At 39.2% G+C, this 22,955-nt stretch overlaps 1 protein-coding gene across 3 annotated transcripts in view; it reads right to left on the bottom strand.

Annotated features, from left to right (window-relative positions):
* LOC114161216 (protein FAM19A5) overlaps nucleotides 1–22,955 on the bottom strand; it is a 165,424-nt gene that overhangs the window by 110,927 nt on the left and 31,542 nt on the right. Inside the window, exon 1 of one of the 3 annotated variants that reach the window (XR_003598961.1) lies at nucleotides 5,259–5,910. The exons of the other annotated variants lie outside the window; for them this stretch is intronic. The gene's annotated coding sequence lies outside the window, so the exon portion shown is untranslated. Of the gene's footprint in view, nucleotides 1–5,258; nucleotides 5,911–22,955 lie in introns of those variants that run through there. 3 annotated transcript variants of the gene reach the window in all.

Raw genomic sequence — 22,955 nt, forward strand, 5'->3', positions numbered from 1 at the left:
TCCACTGGTAGAACACAACTTTGGTCTGCCTGGTAAGCCAAACACTGAAAATAGAATTTTTTTTCCCCCAGGCCTAATTTCAAGGTACTTGCAGTTAAACTGTTTTCAAAATTATTTTTAATAGATTTGGCAGAAATTAGTAAAATTACTGTTGACACGACTGTTAAAAAGAGCCGATTGTTTTCCAAAGAAGCATTCTAACAGAGCAGCGCAATCGATTCAAAATTACTTAGCTAGTCCAGCTGTATCAGCCTTCCTCTTATCCAAAGTACTAGACAACCATTAAAAAGGTTAGTGTATGCAACATGAAATATTGGGATGTAATAAAGAAAGTTGCACTCATCAAGGGGGGATGACACTAACTCAATGTTATTTTCCAAAAATGTTTTAATCTAAGTTGATTCTCTATTTGTTCATTCATTTGTAATGAAGCTAACATGCAAAATTTGTTTTTAAAAAAACACAACCCCAAAAAGTTTTTTTTTTCCTCATATGATCTATTCACACAATTTGAAAATGAATAACACTTTGTAGCTGCTTCCTTGGTTGAAGTTTTCCGCCCTTCATTGTTGTCCCTCCAATGTGTGAAAATGACAGAAATCGGCAACCAAATAGTATCCTCCGCTGTGCCCCAGTGTGTTTTTTGCCCCGAGTCTCATGGCCGGTTGATCTGACAGACTGTCTTTCACCACTACATTCTACCCTCAAGCAGCAAAGACAGACGACTTAGCCTTACATAAGACAAACTTTGTGCCGTCACTACCTGTCCTGGAAGCTAAGAGTTGTAGCGGTTTGACTTCAACCCTCCGTACCACTGCGACACTTAAAAATAAAATCTTACATAGATAGCCAGAAGGTGCTTAGGGTTATATATGTCCCTTTATTGTGTTTATTATTTGGGTCACCAACTAGTGATATTCGGTAGGGTTTCATTGACTTAAGGGTATCTTGTTTATGACTAATAAGGCATTGTTTACAGAAAGTGGACAAAGAGTCTGATGGAGAGACGAAGAACAAAGGTATAGAAAGCAAAAACTGCTAATGGGTTTTTGTCTAGTCATTACATTTTGCAGTGATAATTTACTTCATAATTATTAGTTAAAACGGAACAATTTGAATGCTACCAGCTTCAGTATATGAGGTGGACAGAACCGCATTAATAACTTTTTTATTATTTAAAACAAAAACAGCTGTAAACCTCAGAGGACGTAGGGGGCAGGGATTCGAGAATACTGACTTTCAAGCCTCTGATTACAGGAGTCTTGAAGTTTAATCCAATGCTGAACAATTGCCATTAAGAGAACATTTATGTCAAACACAGTCCAAAGCAACCACATTTTTCTTTTACTAAAAAAGAACCAGAATCCACAGAACTTTGAAAGGCATGTGCCCCTTTCAGTTGCGATTGCAACGCCCACGCTGCCTCAACGAGTCTATTTCGGTGAGTAACAACTCAAATTTCCCTTAGATTGGCCTCAATTCGTGAGCAAAGAGGAACAATTCGCCGAGCTTGTCAGGCTTTCCATTACCATGTGACAAATACCTCGACCAATGAAGAGCAAAATGGGATTTGCTCCATTGACTGAATTATTGAAATGGACAGTTTGAGAGAATTATGGTGCAAAATCCCTTCACATTTCAAGACCATACTGTTCCTCTTATCCTCATCCACTATCTCTGCATTTCATGATTGTCTCTCGACAAGATTTGCACCATGTGCAGGAGCTGATTTGATGAGACTCAACACCTGTCTTTTTTTTCTTTCCCACAGCCAATACCCTATTACGACGTATCTTTAGCTCACTAGTCCTGTCTTTGCTAGTTTGAAAATAACTCAGCTGTTGACGGGCTACCATCTGATAACACACCACCCACACACATGCATCTGTACGCTCACCTACATGCATGAGAAACACAGCAGGGGCGATCAATCTGTGACATAGCAAAGAGGAAACTAAAAATACATTTGCTTTTCTCCATCTTTTGTTCCAATTCACAAAGGAGACACTAGCGTCGGACAATCGGGATGTTCTTCAAAAAGGGATGTGTGAGAAAAGACTAAAACGGGTCTGTTCTTTGGGCCTCTTGTGCATGTCTTTTATTATTCTCGTCCCCAAAAGACTGTCACTAATGCAGTCTTTTGAATTCATTTTATCAGTTCGCATTATTAGGCCTCACAGCCAGCTTTGACCTTGCTCATTCTTGCAGCCTAAAGTATGCATTTTCTCAACCCTCCTTTATGTGACTCATCTCCATCTCTCTCCACTGGATTTCAATAAGGGCCATGCTGAAAACCACATTGAAGTTAAAACTCCGTGATTTTTTTTTTGTTGTGCTGCACAGTGACCAGCAGCTTTTCCCCCCCAAAGTTGAAAGCTATTTGATGTCTCGTCAGAAAGCAAAGAAATGCAAGCTTAAGGGGAAAAAACCCTTGGTGTAAAAGCACAACATGATACAGACAAACAACTCAGCACTCAAGGTCAAAAATATTGCATTGCCTGTCAACAAACTCAGCAATGCTGATGGTCTGAATCTAATGAGCACCCGTCACATTTACAAAGCCATGGGCAGCACTTTTTGTACTGCACCATGGTCACAAAGCAGTCTTCCTGACCTCTGAGTAAAACACCAAAATTATCTTGTATCTGATTTTGCCTCTGCCATCGCTACATCCTATCTTCAAACCGCAAAGCAGAGCAAACCTTACCCAAGTCAGCTTTCACGTTGCTGGAACTACCTCACCTTGTGGCTCAAACGTCCAACTGCAACTGGTTGACCAACGATCTTGGTGCCTTGCTCCTATGAGATATATTAGATGCGGAAAGAAGGCATCTAAGACGTGGATTGAAGTGTTCTTTGAAAAATGCTAGATTATAAATGTCCTTTTATTAGTCAGATTTCAGTCCCTGCATGATGGATTAAGGAGCTACATACCTGCTTTTCAGGTATGTAGCTGAAATTACGTTATGTTGTGTTGCAAATTACAACATTATTTGCAAAAGACACGTGCTCAATATCAATAACAAATGCGTACGATAGAATATCCATCATTTCAGTGAACTGCAATCCAGAACCGCACAGCCTTCTGGGGGTTGTAGGCAGAGGAATGGATTTAGCCACTTAATGTCTCACGGCCAGCTAAGTCAAGTGGGTGGCATCAACAAACTTACAGTTGCTAAGCTAGCAACAACCTATTGAGAAACTTTCACAGTAGCAGTATCATCACCATGGCCTATTACAAAAAATAAAAAAGATCAAAATGAAGTGAAGGGAGAAACTTAGTAAAACAGATTGAGAGGAAATTGTGAATAAAAGAGGAAAAGTCACATCACCAGTTTGGCTGTATTTTAGATGTTTCAATCTATAAAACATCAATTATCGGTAGACTGATAAACGCTTGTATCGCGATAAATTTTTCAACCATATCGCCCAGCCCTACTTGTTTTCATTGGCTTATTTAAATAGACTCAGGTGCAATTTGTTCTAAAATAAAGTAATACCAACCAAACATCTAAAGCTTAAAAGGCTAAGCGATCCCAAGGGCATCAAAGGACACATTGCACATTGTCACCATGTTGTTTCACCTCAAGTGTTGTGGGCCGCTATTTTTAAAGACTATCATCGCTACACAGTGCTCTGAAGTCAACTGACTCAACCTTTGTAGCATTGTCAACATCTTTCTTGTCATTGGAAAAGCCAGTTTTTCACTTCTAGCCTGATGCACAGGTCTAATAAAATGGAAGGGTACTACCCCAATCCTTTCATACTTAATGTCTTTTTGAAAGAAAGGGATTCTTTTAAGGTCTGACAGCCGTTATAGCGATAAGGATATGGGGGCCATTCTTGTGTTTAAAGAGTCTCAACAAGAACCCAATTTCTAGGATCATCACAGGCTTTCACTGATGCAATATTTGATGATGAATATGCTGATATATGATGATGAATGAGATGGGCTTACTTTGAGGGAACGGTCTGTCTACAGCCGAGATTGTAGCTTCATAGATAGAATACACTGACTTGGTTGTCGAACAATAGCATATTTTACGTTAGTTTTACTTTGTACCTGAACAAAACTGTTACAAAACCTATATGGAAACAGACCAGACAAAAACAAACGCACATACAGTTCTAAACACACAGAGATGTTTCCAAATCTGGTGATGAGAATTCAGGGAAGCATCCTGACATTTTTTTTTTTTTACAAATCTGCAAAGGCAACAACTGTTTGGTTTTGCCTCCATTTTTCTATGCCTTAAGCCCCTTTTTTTTTAAAGTAAAATCCAAAGCGTTTGCCTGAATATGACCTGAATATCTGCATTATACTGGAGGCGGTAGACTGGACGGCACATCATCTCAAGTCAAGCTTTTCAAAAATTCCACAAAAGAAACCCATGACTGTTCCCTGTAACAGATTGCTTGCCCTCTGGGTGTGCTTCCATCGAGGGAATAATAAGTGGAGTTATTTTTCGGGGATTCTTTTTAGCAAGCTTTACACTGTACAGTAATTCCTCAGCTTTGCGACGTCAGACTTCCATAAGGAGCAAGTGAGCTCAAACCTCTGGCAGGAAGATCTCCCCACAGACAGATGTGATTTGTATTTATTGTGCCGCATTGTAGGTGGAATTAATGACTGGTTGCAGGGAATAATCTGCCAGGCGGAAACATCAGTCAAGTTGTGACTCATTAAACCACATGCCATTCACAGTTGAATGTCAGCAAATGACACTCCATTAATTATCCGATTCCCTCCAAAAAAAAAAAGAAAGAAAAGAAATAAAGGGGACTGAACTGCGCAACCATGCTGTGACCATGTCTGCCAGGCCCAAGTGGACGGGGACGTGAATGACGGAAATAAATATTTGGGTGGTAGAAAGAGGTGAGAAAACACAATAGAGGGTGAACATAAGTACATTAAAACCGCTTGACCTCAATGTTACCCTAAAGCTAGACTCTAGTGCCATCTATTGAAAACGGTTGTGAAGTTTATTGGGCTTCGTTATGAATTCATCCCCAAATTATTCAACGCTTAAAAAACGTGGCGGATTACTTGTTGATGAGGCATGCTTTTTTCTTTCTTTCTTTATTTTTAAATCAAACAACCCCGAATCCCCAATGAGTTGATCGTTTTCAAAGCATAAAAAGCGCAAATCTGACTGCAGAGGACGTCGCACACTTTTTTTTAAGTTAAAAAAAAAAAAAAAGAAGAAACAAATGCGCATGTAGGAGACAGACGAGAGCGTAATTAGTGAGCGGTTTACCTTCTTTGAGCAGGCGTGAGTGGATGAGGAGGATGAGAAAGCAGCAGATCGCCGCTCCGGTCAGTGCCCACGCAACTCGGAGCAGCTGCATCCTGGGCGTCTGTGGGAGAGGGGGCGGGGGGGACGGTTCGTCGCGGACCGACACAGCCGTGCAGCGGTAGTGTTGGCTGGGGTGGTAGTACAGCGGGAGGGTGGGGGCTAGGAGGTGGTGGTGGAGGGGGGATCAGCCCGCAGACACGCACCGGTTCCTTCTCAGATGTCCGTGCAAGTCAACGTTCATCGTGCAGGAGATTAAAAAAAAAAAATTATCGTCCAGTTTTAGATGGGATTCCAGAAAAAAAAGGAGAGAAGAACTAAAAAGAAAACTGTATGATGCGCGCTGGTTTGCGTCAGAGCGGCTTCAAGAGGGGCGATTAACCCCCAATCAGTTGCTGAGCTGCTTGCATCTTCAATTCCTTAGTTTAAAAAAAAAAATCTTATTTAGATAATTCGCCTCTCTCATCGGATCAGGAAAGCGGGCTGCTCCCTCTTCGAGTGCGCACGGCGGCTCCACGGGCGATCATCACCGCTCTCCGCTGCATGTTACGCACATCTCTCCCGCTGCTGGAGAGGTAGAGGCGCACACTGCCAGCCAAAGTCGCCTCGCAGCCCCCCCTCCCTCTCTCCTTCCTCCCGCTCGCTTTTTTTCCGCTCTCTCTCTCTCTGGATCGGTCTCTTCTCTTCACCTCTCCCGCTCTCTTTCCCGTCAGATTCAACTCTTCACGTTTACGCACAGCAACGGCGAGGTCAACATCTCACCTGCATCATCTCCAACGGAGCATCAGAAGCTAAATTTCCCCCCACTTTTTTCTTTTGTTTTCCCTAAGAACAGGTTGTGCCAAAGCTTGGATCCCAGTAGTTACCAGCAGATATTTTGTGTGTGTATTCCTAAGAGGAAAAAGATCCCTCCTGTTCCCCCCCACACACCTCTGCTCTGCTTAGCTCCAGGTTACGTCACGACTTCTCCAAATAATTTCCTCCAGCTATAACGCAAGAAGATCGCGCATTTGGAGCGTTTCCTCCTATAGGGACTCAAAGTGATGGTAGCATTGTTTTGAACGTTCAAAAAAAAAAGAAAGAAAAAGTTTTCCTATCTAAAGGTGATATTCTTGACTTTATACAGGGATGATGCAGACCCGGAAGTAGGGAAATATGGCTCTGATGAACCCAGACTGAGAGACTCTTTTAAAATGACACCCATCACAAGTTACACACGTAGGATCAAAACACAGATCCAAAAACATGGATTGTAAGAACAGAGAACTGTTTGTGGATATTACAACACAATTTTGTGTGTTGTTTTTTTTAAAACAGATCTGAAATATGTGGCAAGGATTTGTATTATTAAACCCTCTTTTCTTTCTGATTGTCAGAAATGAAACCATGCAAAAACAAATGTGTTTCTGTGAAGGCAGGTGTGTGAAACTTATTTTCATGTTGGGCAACATCAGGATGAATGTCCTTAAAGGGCCGGTTGTAGCAGAGAGTATTGATGAAATTACGTATTGAACTCTCCAAATATCAATATCAATCGTTTTGAGTAAAGTTTAATATCTATTCACACTGATGAGTTTTGGCAGCAGTATGCAGACCAAAACTGCTTTGATTGGATTGACAAAATGATATTCATGCACACAACTATTATGTTGTATTCTTTTCATGTGGCCCACTGGCGTGTAGAGGGCCATGTGAAAAGTTACGGCGGGCCGTGTTTGGTCCCCGAGCCTCGAGTTTGACACATGTGCCTTAGAGAGTTTTATGAAATCTCGAGTAAAACAAACATTATTTAGAATAAAGATGAGTTTAAAGCAGGGTTAGATTGTTTTTTTTAAAAAAAAGATATCTCTAGAAGTTCAGTTTATCATCCAAAAACTAGAGCGTCTCCAGCTAAAGGAGAATATTAATCCAGGAGAATATCAAGAGATCCACAGCAACTCTGGAGGAGCTGCAGAGACAAAGAACTCAGGTGGGATAGGTATTAGTCACTTCATAAATATTATCCTAATGAAGGAGAGGCCAAATTAAAGCCATTGTTGAAAGAAAGTTAAAAAATACAACTAACATAGCAATGTCAGTAAGGTTGGCTGCCATAGATAGACCTAATTAGACGCTAATGGTCTCTGTGGGCCCAGACCGAGTGTGTATTTGACTTAGCCTCCTCCCCCCCACCTCCATTTGTTTGTATATGGCAAAGTTTGCACGTTCTTGCAGTGGATGGACGCATCAATTCGTCCGTCCACTGCAAAGGAAGGTAATTAACAGAGATGTAATCTCTGCGAGGATTTGGTGTGGAAAGACTCCGTGTTTGCTTGTGGCTTGTGTGGGAGTGAGAGCCTGACATTTACACATGCTGAGCCTATAGCAGCCCGGCTTCACTGGGAGAGCAACGAGCTATAAATATGACTTCATGCATGTGGAAAAAAATAAATAAAAAATTTCTAATTAAGAGGGAGAGATGAGAGAAAGGAAACGGTTTGATTCTCCTCAGTAACTAATCGCAAGATTTCACAAAGTTGCCCTCTTTCAATAGTGACAAAATAGAAACATGTCAGAAATGTTGTGCTATCTTGTCTTATAAAATGTTACCAAAAGAACTAATGGATGGAATTAATCGTGATGATCCATAGCAAAGCACAAATTGTTTTAACAGAATATTCAAGTGATTCACAACTGACAGAAATCTATTTTTTAAAAGTAAGCAGAAGACAACAACACATGAATGGTAAATTCAAATTGTTAGCCAGCTGATGACGTCTAAAACTGTTTACACAAAACACAGCAGTACTGTGAACAGATATTTGCCCCTTGCAGATTTTTTCATCTGATTTCGCTTTTTTTTGCCAGAGCTAAATGTTATAATACAAGACAAAGAGTAAAATACAGAAAGCTGTCCCAGCTGAACATTTTCCTTTGTGAGAACTAAACGTTCCCCACAAACATAACAATTTGTATCAACCTTTGCAGCCAAAACAGGCATTAAGTGTTTCGGATTATTAAAATGGCAGGCTGGTTTACAGAATTGTTTGAATTCAGTTACGTCAAAGGAGTTTTTATTATTCTGAAGTATTTGTTGTGGATCACACCACGGCATCTCAATTGAATCTAAGCCCGGAAGTCAAAACCTTCATTTTGATTTTGCTTTGTTCTTTAAAACAAATAAAGTATTTCAATTCAGAGGTGTACTTTTTGGTGTAAGTCTCAGAATTAACAGCTCTATCAAATACAGCAAGTCTTTCAAATGAAGTGGCCCCAACCATGACACCACCATCCCCATGTTTATCAGTATGATGCACCTTTTCTCAGATGTCGCGGTAATTTATGCTAAAAGTAACACTGTGCAGATGTTCAGTGTCTGCCTCCATCAGCTCACTGAATGTGTTTTGCCAGAGGTTTAGTCACAGTCAAGATGTCTTTGACCAAAACGACATCATTGGTTTCATCTTGTAACTCTATGACCGATGAATAATGAACTTAATTAAGAGAAACCTGAATCTGTAATGCTTCAGATGTTTGTCTGGGTAGTTTTTTTTATCTTTGTACGAGGTTTTTCATTTGAAAATGGTTAAATTCTGAATCCATTTTCTTGCATAGAAAGCTGAACATTTGCTCGGAGTCCTTGAGGAACAACCTGGCTAGACGTTGTAAAGTCGAGATGGCTCTTCTAAAAATTATTTACTAATTACACCTTATTCACCTTCAGTGCTTCCACGTCTCCTCTTACTTTCTCCTGCCGTACACCCGAGCCGTGTTCCTGTGCTTTTCCTTGCCAGGAGCCAGGAGAGGCGTTACTTTCTTTGTCCTTTGTGCAGGTCACTGGCTGTGTGCCAGCCAGAGCTCATGCCAATAAAAGCTGTGAGTAATGGCCTAAAACTTCTCCATTCACTGTGTTTCCCATTATTTCCCTCAGCCAATAAATCTGAAGGTCTTAATCAGGGGAAAAACCTGGAACATGCAGTCTGTGTCCTGCAGGGTGTCCAACAGCAAGATCCTTAATTTTTAATCGAAGATTTAAAAAAAAAAGAAAAACAGTTGAGGTGTCAGGGAGTCCCGTCATCCAAACCCCGCCAATGTGACTTTGTCCTCAGACAGGTGGCGGTAATATTGTTTAGGCAGATGAACACACTGCTGCTGTCAAGAAACAAAACTGCCTTTGGGCCTCTGAGATCAGCTCGTCTCTGCATAAAGTCCCCGAAGAACCTAATAAACTAATAATTGAATAAATGTTACAAAGACCCCCAATTACTGAGGAAAGAAGTCGCAGCAGGGTGGAGCGCTCTACTGGGGCTCCAAGTGTAGCTAGTAAATCTTGGATGTCCTGAAAAAGGGACTCAGCATTCTCCCGCAGGTTTTAGCCAAAATTGATCATCTAAAAATAACCAGATGGAAGATAAACGTTCCTATAAACCAAAGCAGGAATATTTATTGCTCTCCCCAGTTACTTTCTTATTCTTTTAAGAATTTAAGTGCCTATAAATTTTGTAATGTTTGAAACTATATGGTCATCAAGAAAACATAAATGCCAAATTGCAATTATGTGGAGCTTACCAAGCGTACAGTGACAAACTGAAAGTGTGTGCTTTGGCAAGGGAAAGCTAGGATTGACATTTTCAGCAACGATCACTTAAAGGTGGGTTTGGGCTGAAACCAGGAATGAATGTGTTTAAGGGAGCATTCACACCAGCCCCGTTTAATCCACTTTAATCAAACTCTACCTCGTTTGCCTAAAAAGTCTGGGTTGTTTGAGGAGGTGTGAATGCGCAATCGAACTCTGGTCTACCTAAAAACCCTGGTTCGGTTGAAGTAAACTCTGATGTGGTTCGAATGCATATGGAAATGCCACTTAGACTGGAGACCACTCCAAAAACAGGAAGTGAACTATAACGCGGCGGATTCTGGGCAAATTAAACCCAGAAAAACGCACAAGTCTACCGCTAGTTGGAAAAATGGCTTGTGGTCTTCTACCAGTGACAAAGGAGAAATCCTACAACTGCTAAAATCTGCTGCCACGCCATTGTTGTTTACATTTCATGAAGGAGGAAGCTGCGCTCATTTCTTCTTCAGAGGCTTTGGTGCTGTTTCCTTTAATGGTTGTTGGTGCATCGTCACAACAGGCGACGATGCACCAGGTGATGATGAATAGGTTTTTCAAAAGGTTTGGTTCATTTGAAACTGCACCAGCTGAAAATGTAACAAATGTTACAATTTTGGTCCCTAATCAAACCAAGTGCTGAAAGTGCTTTTAGGGTGTGAAAACACCCTAAAAGCACCTCATATCAACTGTTAAGTATTTGTGATTCTATGGGTCTTTTTACTCTCCATAGGGATTGGTACCCCCTTTTTGCTGTTCCCATGTGTTTAACAAAAGATCAGAATGGAATGAAAGGTTGAAATCTGCCCAACTCCGCTCCTTCACTTATTCACCAACTTAGGTCATGAAACCTCCACATTCACTGGCTTGTATAAGACCACGGCTTCCTGGATTCAGAGTGTGATGCACTGGCGATGTATGGTTTGTGCAGCAGCTGGAGATAAAAGCATGAGCAAGACTCCAATATCAGTTCCTACAACAAAAACAAGAAGGTGATATGTATATTTTAGATTTGGAACAAAAGTTGCATTGTTACACAGATTGTACGCCTACGTAGTTCTGAAAAAAAAGAAAGAAAATGGCATAGGGACGCTCGGGGTGCTGATGTGACGCCTACAGCTGATCAATTGTTAACAACTCATCTTCGATCAAACCTCTACTACAACCCCTGGCAAAAAGTATGGACTCACCAGTCTTGGATGAGCACTCATTCAGACATTTCATGCTGTAAAACAAACTCAGATCAAAAACATGATACAATATTAAGGTCGTTCCAAAGTGCAACTTGTTGGCCTTCAGGAACACTCAAAGAAATGAAGAGAAACTATTGTGGGAGTCAGTGAATGATACTTTAATTGACCAAGCACAGGGAAATAAATATGGAATCACTCAGGTCTGAGGAAAAAAGTGTGGAATCACTCAAATTGGAGGTAGAAAAAAAAGGACACACCCAGTCTATTTCCTTTCCCTAAATGGACACCTGCCCCAGATTAGATGTGCCCGTTAGTGTGCAGTTCAAAACACCTGCAGTCATGACACCTTGGAGGGCTGCTGGACGAAGTGGAGTGGTGAGAACCATGGCTCCAACAAGAGAAATGTCCCTTGAAACAAAAGAGAGGATTGTGAAACTTCTTGAGGAAGGTAACCCTTCACGCATGGTTGCTAAAGATGTGGGCTGTTCACAGTCAGCTGTATCCAAGATATGGACCAAATACAAACAGCATGGAATGGTTGTCAAAGCCAAGCGTACTGGTAGACCAAGAAAGACATCAAAGCGTCAAGACAAACAACTTAAGGCCATTTGTCTTGAAAACCGAAAAAGTACAACTAAACAGATGAAGCATAAATGGGAGGAAGTTGGAGTCAATGTATGTGACCGAACCGTAAGAAATCGCCTAAAGGAGATGGGATTTCAATACAGGAAAGCTAAACGAAAACCAGCATTGACACCTAAACATAAAAGAACGAGACTCCAATGGGCTAAGGAGAGGCAATCATGGACTGTGGATGACTGGATGAAAGTTGTCTTCAGTGATGAGTCAAGAATCTGCATTGGACAAGGTGATGATGCTGGAACTTTTGTTTGGTGCCGTTCCAGTGAGATTTATGAAGAGGCCTGCCTGAAGAAAACAACCAAATTTCCACAGTCCTTGATGATATGGGGCTGCATGTCAGGCAAAGGCACTGGGGAGATGACTGTGGTTAATTCTTCTATCAATGCACAAGTTTACATTGACATTTTGGACAGTTTTCTCATCCCTTCAATTGAACAGATGTTTGGTGATGATGAAATAATTTTCCAAGATGACAATGCATCGTGCCATCGGGCAAAAACAGTGAAGGCATTCCTTGAAGAAAGACACATTCAGTCGATGTCATGGCCTGCAAATAGTCCAGATCTCAACCCAATTGAAAACCTGTGGTGGAGATTGAAGAAAATGGTCCACAAGAAGGGTCCAACCAGCAAAGCTGATCTGGCAACTGCTATCAAAGAGAGTTGGCACCAAATTGATGCAGAATACTGTTTGTCACTCATCAAGTCCATGCCTCACAGACTGAAAGCTGTTATAAAAGCCAAAGGTGGTGCAACTAAATACTAGTGATGTATGTTGAATGGTCTTTTGTTTATGCGTTTTTCATGATTCCATACTTTTTTCCTCAGAATTGAGTGATTCCATATTTATTCCCCTGTGTTTGGTCAATTACAGTATCATTCACTGACTCCCACAATAGTTTCTCTTCATTTCTTTGAGTGTTCCTGAAGGCCAACAAGTTGCACTTTGGAACGACCTTAATATTGTATCATGTTTTTGATCTGAGTTTGTTTTACAGCATGAAATGTCTGAATGAGTGCTCATCCAAGACTGGTGAGTCCATACTTTTTGCCAGGGGTTGTACTTTAATCTACCACTGGATGAAATAATCCAAACTTGTGGAAGCCGATCAGCTCCATCATCCTAGTTTGAGTTATGCAACTACATTATGTAGAAGGCATTACGTAACTTGTGAATGAAATTCTATGACATGTTTTCTAGGTTAGAATAACTAATCTTGGTTTTGACTTCAGTTTTTGGATGTTTTACCTCTGCGAGAAGGCCGGAGCACGCCAGAGGAATAAGACCGAGCATCTAAACCAGATCACAAACCCATTTTACTACATGACTGGCAGTGTGTTGCTCGTCTTACTGTCAATCATTTGATGCACACAGGAAAGAAAACCAAGATTCTCACAGGAAATAATCAATCAAGTTGCCTCACGTCAAACATCTGTCATTTTCATGTCTTTGTATATGAGAAACATATCTTAGGAGAGATGTCGGTTAATTATTCTGCATGGTGTGTGTGTGTGTGTGTTCAATTGTCTGATATATCTTATCGGGGAACAAGACAAAAAGAATGAAATCTAAAGATAGAAAGATGAGCTCCAAAAGATACAACCGTAGAAGATGGCTTATTAAGTTCGGCGAAGGGTTTATTAGCTGCCTGACAGGAGATTCAAATATATAAAAGGAGAAAATTTTGAAGAAGTGCACAGCACGAGTTTATTATGATTTCTTTCTCCACATTGAACCACAAATGGAAATAGATACTGAATAATCTGCAAGAAAGGCAGTTATTATATTGATTCATGCATACCTATCTGTGTAAACAACTTGTCTCCTTTCAGCTAAAGCACTCTTTTCTCAGCTGGCATTAGCAAAAAAAAAAAAAAAAGTGAACACATTCACTCATTTTCTTTTACTAAAGCTCATAGAAAATTATATTCTATCCAAGTATTTGCCAGTGGACATTTTCTGGGAATCCAGAGCCGAACTAGTCAGGATTTGGAACAAAATTTAGACCTTTCTGTGAGTAGTCTGCAGGTTCTCCTGGTTTATGGTTTCATTTTTCTAGCTAGTTGGGGTTCCTGTCAAACACATGAATGTAAGCTTAAACGGTTGGCTGCCATTCAAGTGAAAAGTTTAGATAGATTAAACTGAAACTCGAATATGCCATGAAACTTTCTCTAATACACAAATGCAAAAATTTTTACATGCATATTAGATGGTTAAAACTTGGACACACAAATTTATCGCGATAAATGATAAATGATGCAATAAATGCCCACCAATAATTAGATACAACGTAACTATTGACTTCAGGGGGGGAAAAAAATTCTGAATTCAGCCGCCCTTCTTCATGATTCCATCCATTTTATGCAATGAAAGAGATCCACAGACAGCAAAACAACTTACAATAATGCAACCAGCACCTAATAGTCGCACAATGCTCTCTGCTGTAAAAGCATCACTTTATCTCTATGAAACATCTTTGTTGTTATTGTCAGAACCCTCCACAAGCACGTATATCACTTCACTATAAAAAGAAAAAGTAAAAAAAAAAAAAACAGAAAACACAACCGAGAAAAGAAATGGATGGCACAGGATTTTATCCTATACTAATGTTTTACGTCTATAAAACGATGAACAGAAAGAGTTATAATTGTGGTAGGATTTTATTTACTCAACAACCACATGGATTTTGAGTGTGTTTATTTTTTTCCTACAAGTAAAGCACTCGAGAGGGAATCGACTTTGGAAATCTTGGACCACATGTGCTTTTTATGGAACCACATTATGGCCAGATAATGGGTGGATGAATGGTAATGGGCAGTCAGAGCCCCTATGTTATGTTTTCCTTTCTCATTGTAATGCAGACTATTAAAATACTTAAATCAGACATGTTTGTACTGTCAATACTGCCAGGGTCTAAACAGCTACATGTGTAGAAATGCAACATGAGATATCCAGATCTATGCTGTACAAAATAATGTACATTTTCAATAAATACTGGCAATATGTCCCTATTCATAACAAAGAACAAATGTTTGAACAGTAGAACAACCATAGAGTGCAATATGCACAGTGCAAGTCCAAAAATGTGGCTGGTGTTTATTTCTGATATTAAAAGGGAACATTTCAGTACAAAAATTACATTAAAATGATTTATATCTTATAGTGTTTCAGAAATATCTTAACTTCAAACGCTGTTCAATAAATCATAACCGAGGCAGGGGGGGGAAAAAGCATTGCGCAGCAAGGTTATCATAGTTCAGTTCACTTTCAAAGCACACAACTCAAGCGTAACGCTGACTTCATCATTTAAATATTGATCAACTATTGTAATGAAAACGTCATATTCAATCTGTTACCATGTAATGAAAAATCAATACTCTATCAGGATTAAATGAGCCACACTTTTCATGATATTCTGAATTGACTGAGAGAAAGTTAACAGATGCGGGTTTCAATTTTCATACCAATCTTTTATGTGTGAAACGTCTTCCTCAATCAGAACCGGGGGGCTTCTGGCAAGGGAGGGAGGAGAAATATGTGCTTTTTTCTGCACCAGTATTTGCATATAGAAATAAAATTAAGAGGTAAAACATCAAATTTGTTTTGAAAAAACAAAACAAAACAAAAAAAACTATCTAAACCTTCCTTTTCTGGACTAATAAATGGAGTAAGGGAAAGTGATATTTGTAAAAGCAGTATTTAAACATGATATAAGAGAGATAATAACATTAAGAGTAATAGCAAAATGTAAGCATAAAGTAAAAATACATTTTTTAATGATTAATTAAAGCATATCTAGAGTTCACTACTCTAACTGAATGTCTCACCTGAGGAGCAAATCTGAAATATATTTCCTTTATAATAATCAAATTTCCTAAACATAAGAAAATTCTGTGTCCTGTTTTAATAGGAACCAGTTCAATCCATCAATCAAGTTTATTTGATTTATTTGTGCCGCACATTTCAGCATCAAGGCAGTGCAGGTATTCCATTTTGAAAACAGTGTGAATGATGATAATATTTAGCAGCAGCATTGTCTGGCACAAGATAAAAATAAAGAAAGAAAGAATGAAAAAGAAAAGAACAGTCCTCTTTCTCCAGATTGCTGTAACCTTGAGTAACCCTGTCACAAGTGAATTCATCTTTGAGGGAACAGAAATGCTACATTCGAAAGAAAAAAAAACATGTAATTATTAGATGGCTGCAAACAGACAGAGAGAAATTTAAAAAAGTGAAATAGAGACATAATGGAGCCCAGTAGTCGAAGAGTAGGTGAAGGGGTGAGACGTGAGAAAACTAATTTTCATCTCTTGGGGCGTGAGGGGAGACAGCTTATAGAGTGACACCAAGATGATTCACAGTTTTTTAGCAGTGCTCCTGTAAAAAAAAAAAGTCAGACTAGCAGTGCCTGTTTGTCACAGCAGACGACTGATGGACAACTGGTGCAAACTCAGGCTTTTAGGTTAAGCTGGTTTAAAAATAGGCACAATAACATGGCAACCCTTTTAAACTAGGTCTGCACATAACCCATTACGTGGTACATTTGTCAATTTTAGGTTAAGCAAACACAAAATTAAATTAAATTAATGGCAAATCCATGTTTTGAACTTATTTTGACAGACCAATTGTTACACTGATGATACAAACTACAACATTTCAGCCCATACAACAATTTACATGCAGATTTATTTTTAGCTTAATCTGGTAGATGTCATGATTCACTGATTGGCGTACCAACATTTAAAGTGTACTTACTAAAGACATTTACCTGGTGTTGTATTCTACTGTATTTTTATTTTAAGAAACCAGCAAGCATTCCGAAGTGGGCAAATTGCGACACATTTGGCTTTCCATTTACAATGGAAACAATGTACTTTAATACATAGTTGAATAAAAACAACCTGGTCAGTCTTTTAGCTCCTTCAAGTTGTCTTTGGATATTCATCATAGGAGTTGTTGAATTGCTTTGGTGTGGAGTGCACCTTGGATATTGTACTCAAATTTTAGATGTGACAGTGGACACAAAGAAATTAAAAACATATTAGCCATCATACATTTGTATATAATTCATGATCCAAATTTAAACTGAAGGGCCTAAGGAAAAACAGTTTGATAGAAAAGGACAAATTAGCACAAAAAAAAAAAGTAAATGTCTGCATTAAAGACTGGCAAACACATTGCACGATTAGCACCATTTTAATGTATTATTCACGCTAAAAACGCATGTTTGTTTGATTCCGAGGTGCCCTGTAAAAACCCATTCATGCATGGAGAAAACAAGGCAAGCCTACACAAAAATGCACCGCCTAAGATTTGAACTGGCAACCGTGTAGCTCTAAGGCAGCATTGTTAACCACAGGAGTCATCGCGCTGCTCAAGGGTAAAATAAATAAAAGAATACAAGGAAAAGGCTCAAAGACGGCGCGCCATTCCCCGGCCTCTGCAGGGTTCAAACTCTCTCTGCCAGCACTAAACAGACAAGGGGATCAGTCGCTGATTCCAACTTGGCTTTGTCTCTGTATACGGTGAAAATATGGCCAGGAATCCCATTATCCCCGGCTACAGAGATGTAGCGGCTCCACCTTCATATCTTATTCCACAGCACAGAAGATGCGGTGCCACCTGCACTGCAATATACTGAAACTCTGGCTTTAAAAAATAAAGGAAAAAAAAAGAAAATTCTCTAATTCCTGGGTTGTCAAGAGGCTATTTAGTTGAAGGGCAAACATAACAGTGAATGATACTCATTTCAAGCAGCAGCCACAATCAGATTTTTTTTGTATCTTTCTTTTGTTACTAATGACTACAAAAACACTGCAAAAAGGAGTCAAGAGTAAGTTTGGAAAGCCCAGAGAGACTCCCCTTGAAGTTTTTTTTGTTGTTGTTGCATTTTTATGCTATTCCCACAAACGTTTTCTTATGTGTTTTAGAAGGATTTTCTAAAAACAAAAAAAAAGAAGAAATACACAAGCACAATGTAAAAGGTAGCCAATAGATTCACCTTATGTTGCAATTAAAATTGCAGGGTTTTTGGGGATGTGTTAAGGGCTATTTATTGACTAGATTGTTCAATTTGGATTGAACAATCAAAATTGCTCCAATTGATTAGACAAACAACATAATTGGATAAAAAAAAGAATATTTTTTTTAGCGTACCGTTTCTTTTTGTACGACGGTCCCTTTAAAAGCTGAACCAGCGCGCTTTGGGTGGTCTGGTTTAAAGTGTGTGAAGTCGTGAGGAACTGGCAACCTGTCCAGGGTGAACCCCGCCTCTCACCCAATGACCACTGGAGTCAGACATTTTGGATTTGAAGCCAGACATGTGGATCAAAAACAGAACACGTCGGCCTGTCCCCGGTGTCTGAGATGCTTAATGCTAAAAAACTACATGCAGCTTTCAGAATACGGTGCCTGGAAAGCTTTATGAGCAACTGATACAAAAAATGATTAAAAGTTATTGAATATATATCACCAAATATAAATACATGTCAATGATCTTTAAGTAGCTCTGCTAAAATAAAAATATTATTGGTTGTGAGGATTGATTACTTTCTTTTTTTACTTACAAAGTATGTTTTGGGGAAAAAAACCAACATTTTTATTTATTTTATTTTTGTGTTTTTCAGAGATTGGTGAAATACAATGCATCGCTGACTTTATGTTGTTGAAGATTTTTACATATGTATCTTTAAACTTACTTTGTCGCTTCCAGGGAAAAATTCAACAAGAAGTTACTTTATGTTTAGGCTAATTAACCGGTTAGTCCAATAGAAACATTGGTTTTCCAAACTAAGTGAATAATTATTTCAAATAATGAATATTTTTAGTGTTCGTTAAAATGACTGAGATTGAATTTTTTCCATATCCAAGCAGTGCCAGGTCATTTCCTGCCAGTTTTGCCTCGAAAAACATTTCTACTTGAATCGCTCTGTTCAGTTTTCCCTGCTGACCAGTTTCCCTGAAAAAAATAAAATAAAATAATTTCCACAACATAAAACTTTCACCACCATGTTGTATTTTGGGTTTTCTCCCACATGTTTTGAATGTGGGCAAAATAGAAAGTTACGTTTTGGTCTTATCTGGCCAAGATGCTTCTTCTAGATGCAATGTTCAATATTTATTCAGGAGTAAATATTCATGCTTTCTTATTCATACACACATTTCAAAACCATAGACTGAAAAAGTACAGAACATGAAGTTTGTCATTCTAATTCTATAAAACGTATTTCAATAAAACTGAAAGGGGAGCTAGTATTTATATATATATTTTTTTTCTGACTGCATTTTTATTTCAACATGGGTTTCATGTCACTAACGGACACCGCACTCCGAGAAGCGAATTGATGACAACAGCTAGATCTGATTCCACACCACGGCTGCCCTTTGGGTCGCACAGCAGCAAAAGAAGATATGAGATTAGTTTTGGAAGGTGCTGGCAAGGGCCACATGTTTTCTTGTTGGCCCCTCACCATCTACAGCCTCTTGCTGTAATAAATAAATAAATTACACACACACACACACACACATATATATATATATATATATATATATATGTGTGTGTGTGTGTGTGTGTAAAGAAGAGAATTCTCACAATTTTTATATCGACTTATCTCTTCCCTTTCACTCCACTCACCTGCCAGCACACTTAGATGTACAGGAGAGGAGGCACATAAGGTTGAATCCCGCATGAGTCAAAGGCAGCCTCAAACAAATTCATCATCATATTTCTCCTACACAGTCACGCACACACACACACAAACAGCATGGGTGCTGTATTTATGGACACACATGCAAACACACACACACAGAGACATCAGCTCGATCTCTGATAATCATCTCCTTTTGTAGTTGCCAAGGGCACAAATGTCTGGTCTTGTTTTCACTGTAGGGGCTGATGCAGGAAAAGTCAAGGTGAAGTCAAACTGAAGTCAAATGTTTCAGTTTATGTGGCGCATAGAGATGTTCCACTGTATGACACTACAGAGCAAAAACAGAGGGGTTTTATTTTATTTTTTTAAACAAAAATATTTTTTAAAAGGTACAATATGTATTATCTCCTGTATTTAGAAGTGAACATGCTTACCTCATTGTGATCGTTAACTAAAAATACTGGTTAAAGCTGTAGCATCTAACTTATGTCTTTTTTTATAAATTTGTTAAAACTATCACCATGTCAGGACATGAGAGATAATCTGTGAAAAGGTCAATCACTCCCACTTCTTCCCTGAGGTACTATGCCCCTCCCAACCAAAAACAACCCATCACAGCCAGGAGGAGGGTCTTTGCGTTGTCAATCATCCTCATGAATGCGCTGCTAAAGGTGCTAATGGCACAGAAACAACTCCCCATTACAGGAAAACCCCTTTGCCATTATGGTGGCCATGCTAACTACTCTTAGCATTCATGACAGGCTTTGCTGGTGCGGAGAAGCTGTATTTTAGGAGAAAGCAAGTGGGAGGAGAAATAGGGAGTGAGTGGCGCATACATGGAAATGCTTGACAGCGCTAAGATCCTCCTCCTGGCTCTGATTGGTGGTTTCTAGTAAGCACTGGGAGAAGATAGAGGAGTGCTCATTTTTCAGATTATCTGTCTCATACCACTTACTGTCAGCACATAGTGACAGTTTCAACAAATATGTAAAAAAAAAAAATTTTTTTTTTTAAAGTTCCATATTGTACCTTTAAGCACACAGCAATTTGTAAATTGTTCCACATACAACACAATGCACTGAGAGTCAAGGAAATGTAAAAAAAAAAAAAAATCTGCATTAATGCAATATTTGTACAGCAAAATAAAATTTATGCAAATAATGCAAAGAAAAACTGAAAGTAAATCCACGTTATTTTTTTTGTGCCAATTTTGTTCTTGTGTCGTCTTATTCCACGGATCTTAAAGTGGAATCAGAAGCATCTACAGTCAGTATAAGAAGGTCAAAGCTTCAAACATACCAAATATCTGTCTCAATTTGGGATTTGTAACTGGCAAATATGTACAGAGGAGTATGTAGTTTATATGAATACAGGCCAAAAAACAAGAAAGCCAACTTTACTGCATGTGTGAGGAACGTAAACTCAAGTCGGAAGGTTGACGTGATTAGAGGAAGAAAAAAGGGGAAGAAAATAGAGTGCACGTCATAAAAGCTTTCCGGAGAAGAGCGTTATCATGCAAAGCTCCGTCTCTGATCACTCATGTGTTTGCATTTAAAGTAGGCCCAAACTGCTCCGAGGGTGACGACAAGGTTTCACAGCAGCACAGAGCATTTACATATTTATTCCCCCAACAGTATTCTGCTTGCAAAAGCACATTTGAATTAAAAAAAAATAATAATTTTTTTGTTATTTATTGATTGATTCAAGGCCTGTAAGCATAAAAGAATTACATAAAAATGGGTTGAGGTGTGTGCGTGTTTTTTTTATTCGCTTTCTGAAGGCATTTCAACCAGCTCACGTCGTACAGTATAGTAAAAACAAATACTCCCTTCCGTCTTGGCGAAATCCCTTCAGAGACACTCCCGGAAACACAATGAAACCCTTCAGACTAATAATCCGTTGTTCGGATGTGGCCTCACACCCGAAAATTCCTCGCATACGCATCTTTCACAGTCTGCAGGCGGCTCAGTCAGTCCGGAGCAGAGTCAGAAAGGAGGAGATGGAAAAAAGAGGAGGAAGACGAGGAGGGGTGGGGGTGCTCCATCTGTGCAGGGGAAGTTGGGTGCCTGGCAGACTTTTCAGGCCACTCGGCCATCCACCCGTCCCCCATCGGTATCGCAAAACCCCATTGTTGCCTTAGCAACCCCTGTGTTTACCCCGTGTTCACCCCTTCTCTTTAGCATGGCGTTTTCACCCTGCCTCCCCTTGGTGAGTGGAACGGAAGTGTGGCTGGCATTCGTGGTTGTTGTTTGATACAGTCGGCCGCATGATGCCCGAATGGCTGCTTGGCTGCCGTGCACACACACACACACACACACACACACACACACACACACACATGCATGCAGGCAGCTTGTGCTGACTTCATACTCTGGAACTTGTTCAGCAGCAAGCTCTTTCACGGGGTTAAAAAGAGGTGGCATGAAAAAAAACTAACAAAAATTGATAAGAAGGGTGAATATGGTGACTGCTGTAGTGCCTCAAGTTATTCTTCTACACACTACATTATTACCTTTGTGAGATTGTGGTCCTGAATGTGTGGAGAACATCTCTTAAATGTTTGGGGATTTTATATTGTCCACAGAGTCTGGTGCATGCGTCGTAACGCAGGCTGTAGTTTTGAAACGTCTAAACCTGCAGTAGTGAATTCTATATTTTTTCTTTAAGGTGCAACGTTTTCATAATATCCAACTTACCAATATACCAGTGTAAAAACATTGATTTTAAATGTGTTTTTTTTTCACAAAAAGTATCCAATAAATAGTTTATTTTTAAAATCTTTAAATACAAAAGCATTGTATTTTAGAGTTATTTTAGCACGTAATGTTTTGTCTAGTTTTTTTTGTGCATGAGAATTATGTACATAAAAAAAAGACATGCAGTTTTTAATTTCACTAGCAATTCGTTCATCTAATTTAAATATGTGGAAAAACAACAATTTAAATGGTTAAAGATATTAAACATTGATGTTGAAAACTGATGGCCAGCATTTCCCAATGATTAATGAAGTGTTTACGAACACTACTGATTTCAAGCCTGGGTTGCCACAACCAACAGAAACCAATATAGATCTATTTCAGGAATACAACTAGATATGTTCCCTAAAATGCCAGTAACCACAACCAAAAGAGAGAAAAACCCCCCAACATAATTCATCAAAGATTCAACAGTGCCACAAAAAAGTCAAGGCAGTGATCTATAACATGTTCCTGCTCTCAGTTCTAGGTACTTTCATCAAGCCTCCTTAGAATAAATCAATACCTTTGTTAAACATTTCATAATTTACTAGAGTTTTTATTATTGAAATGAGGCCAGGAGTAATTTTGACACATTGTGTTTCAACACTAAGTAACATAATGTTGAGCATTGACGGCCCTTTTCATAAATTTGAGTTAGAACAGATTGGTATGGGCACGGATCAGTGTGTTTAATGCTACTCTTGGCAGCGACAGTGTGAGTGTTGTCACTGGGAGCATTCTGCAAAGGTTTATGTACTTCACACAGCCGAAAGACGAGATGTGTGATGGTTTCAATGTCACCGAAAAACTGTTCTTATACAACTTTAACAAACTAAAAGTCTTAATTA

Source organism: Xiphophorus couchianus, chromosome 17 (genome assembly GCF_001444195.1).
Source record: "Xiphophorus couchianus chromosome 17, X_couchianus-1.0, whole genome shotgun sequence".
Classification (NCBI taxonomy): domain Eukaryota; kingdom Metazoa; phylum Chordata; class Actinopteri; order Cyprinodontiformes; family Poeciliidae; genus Xiphophorus; species Xiphophorus couchianus.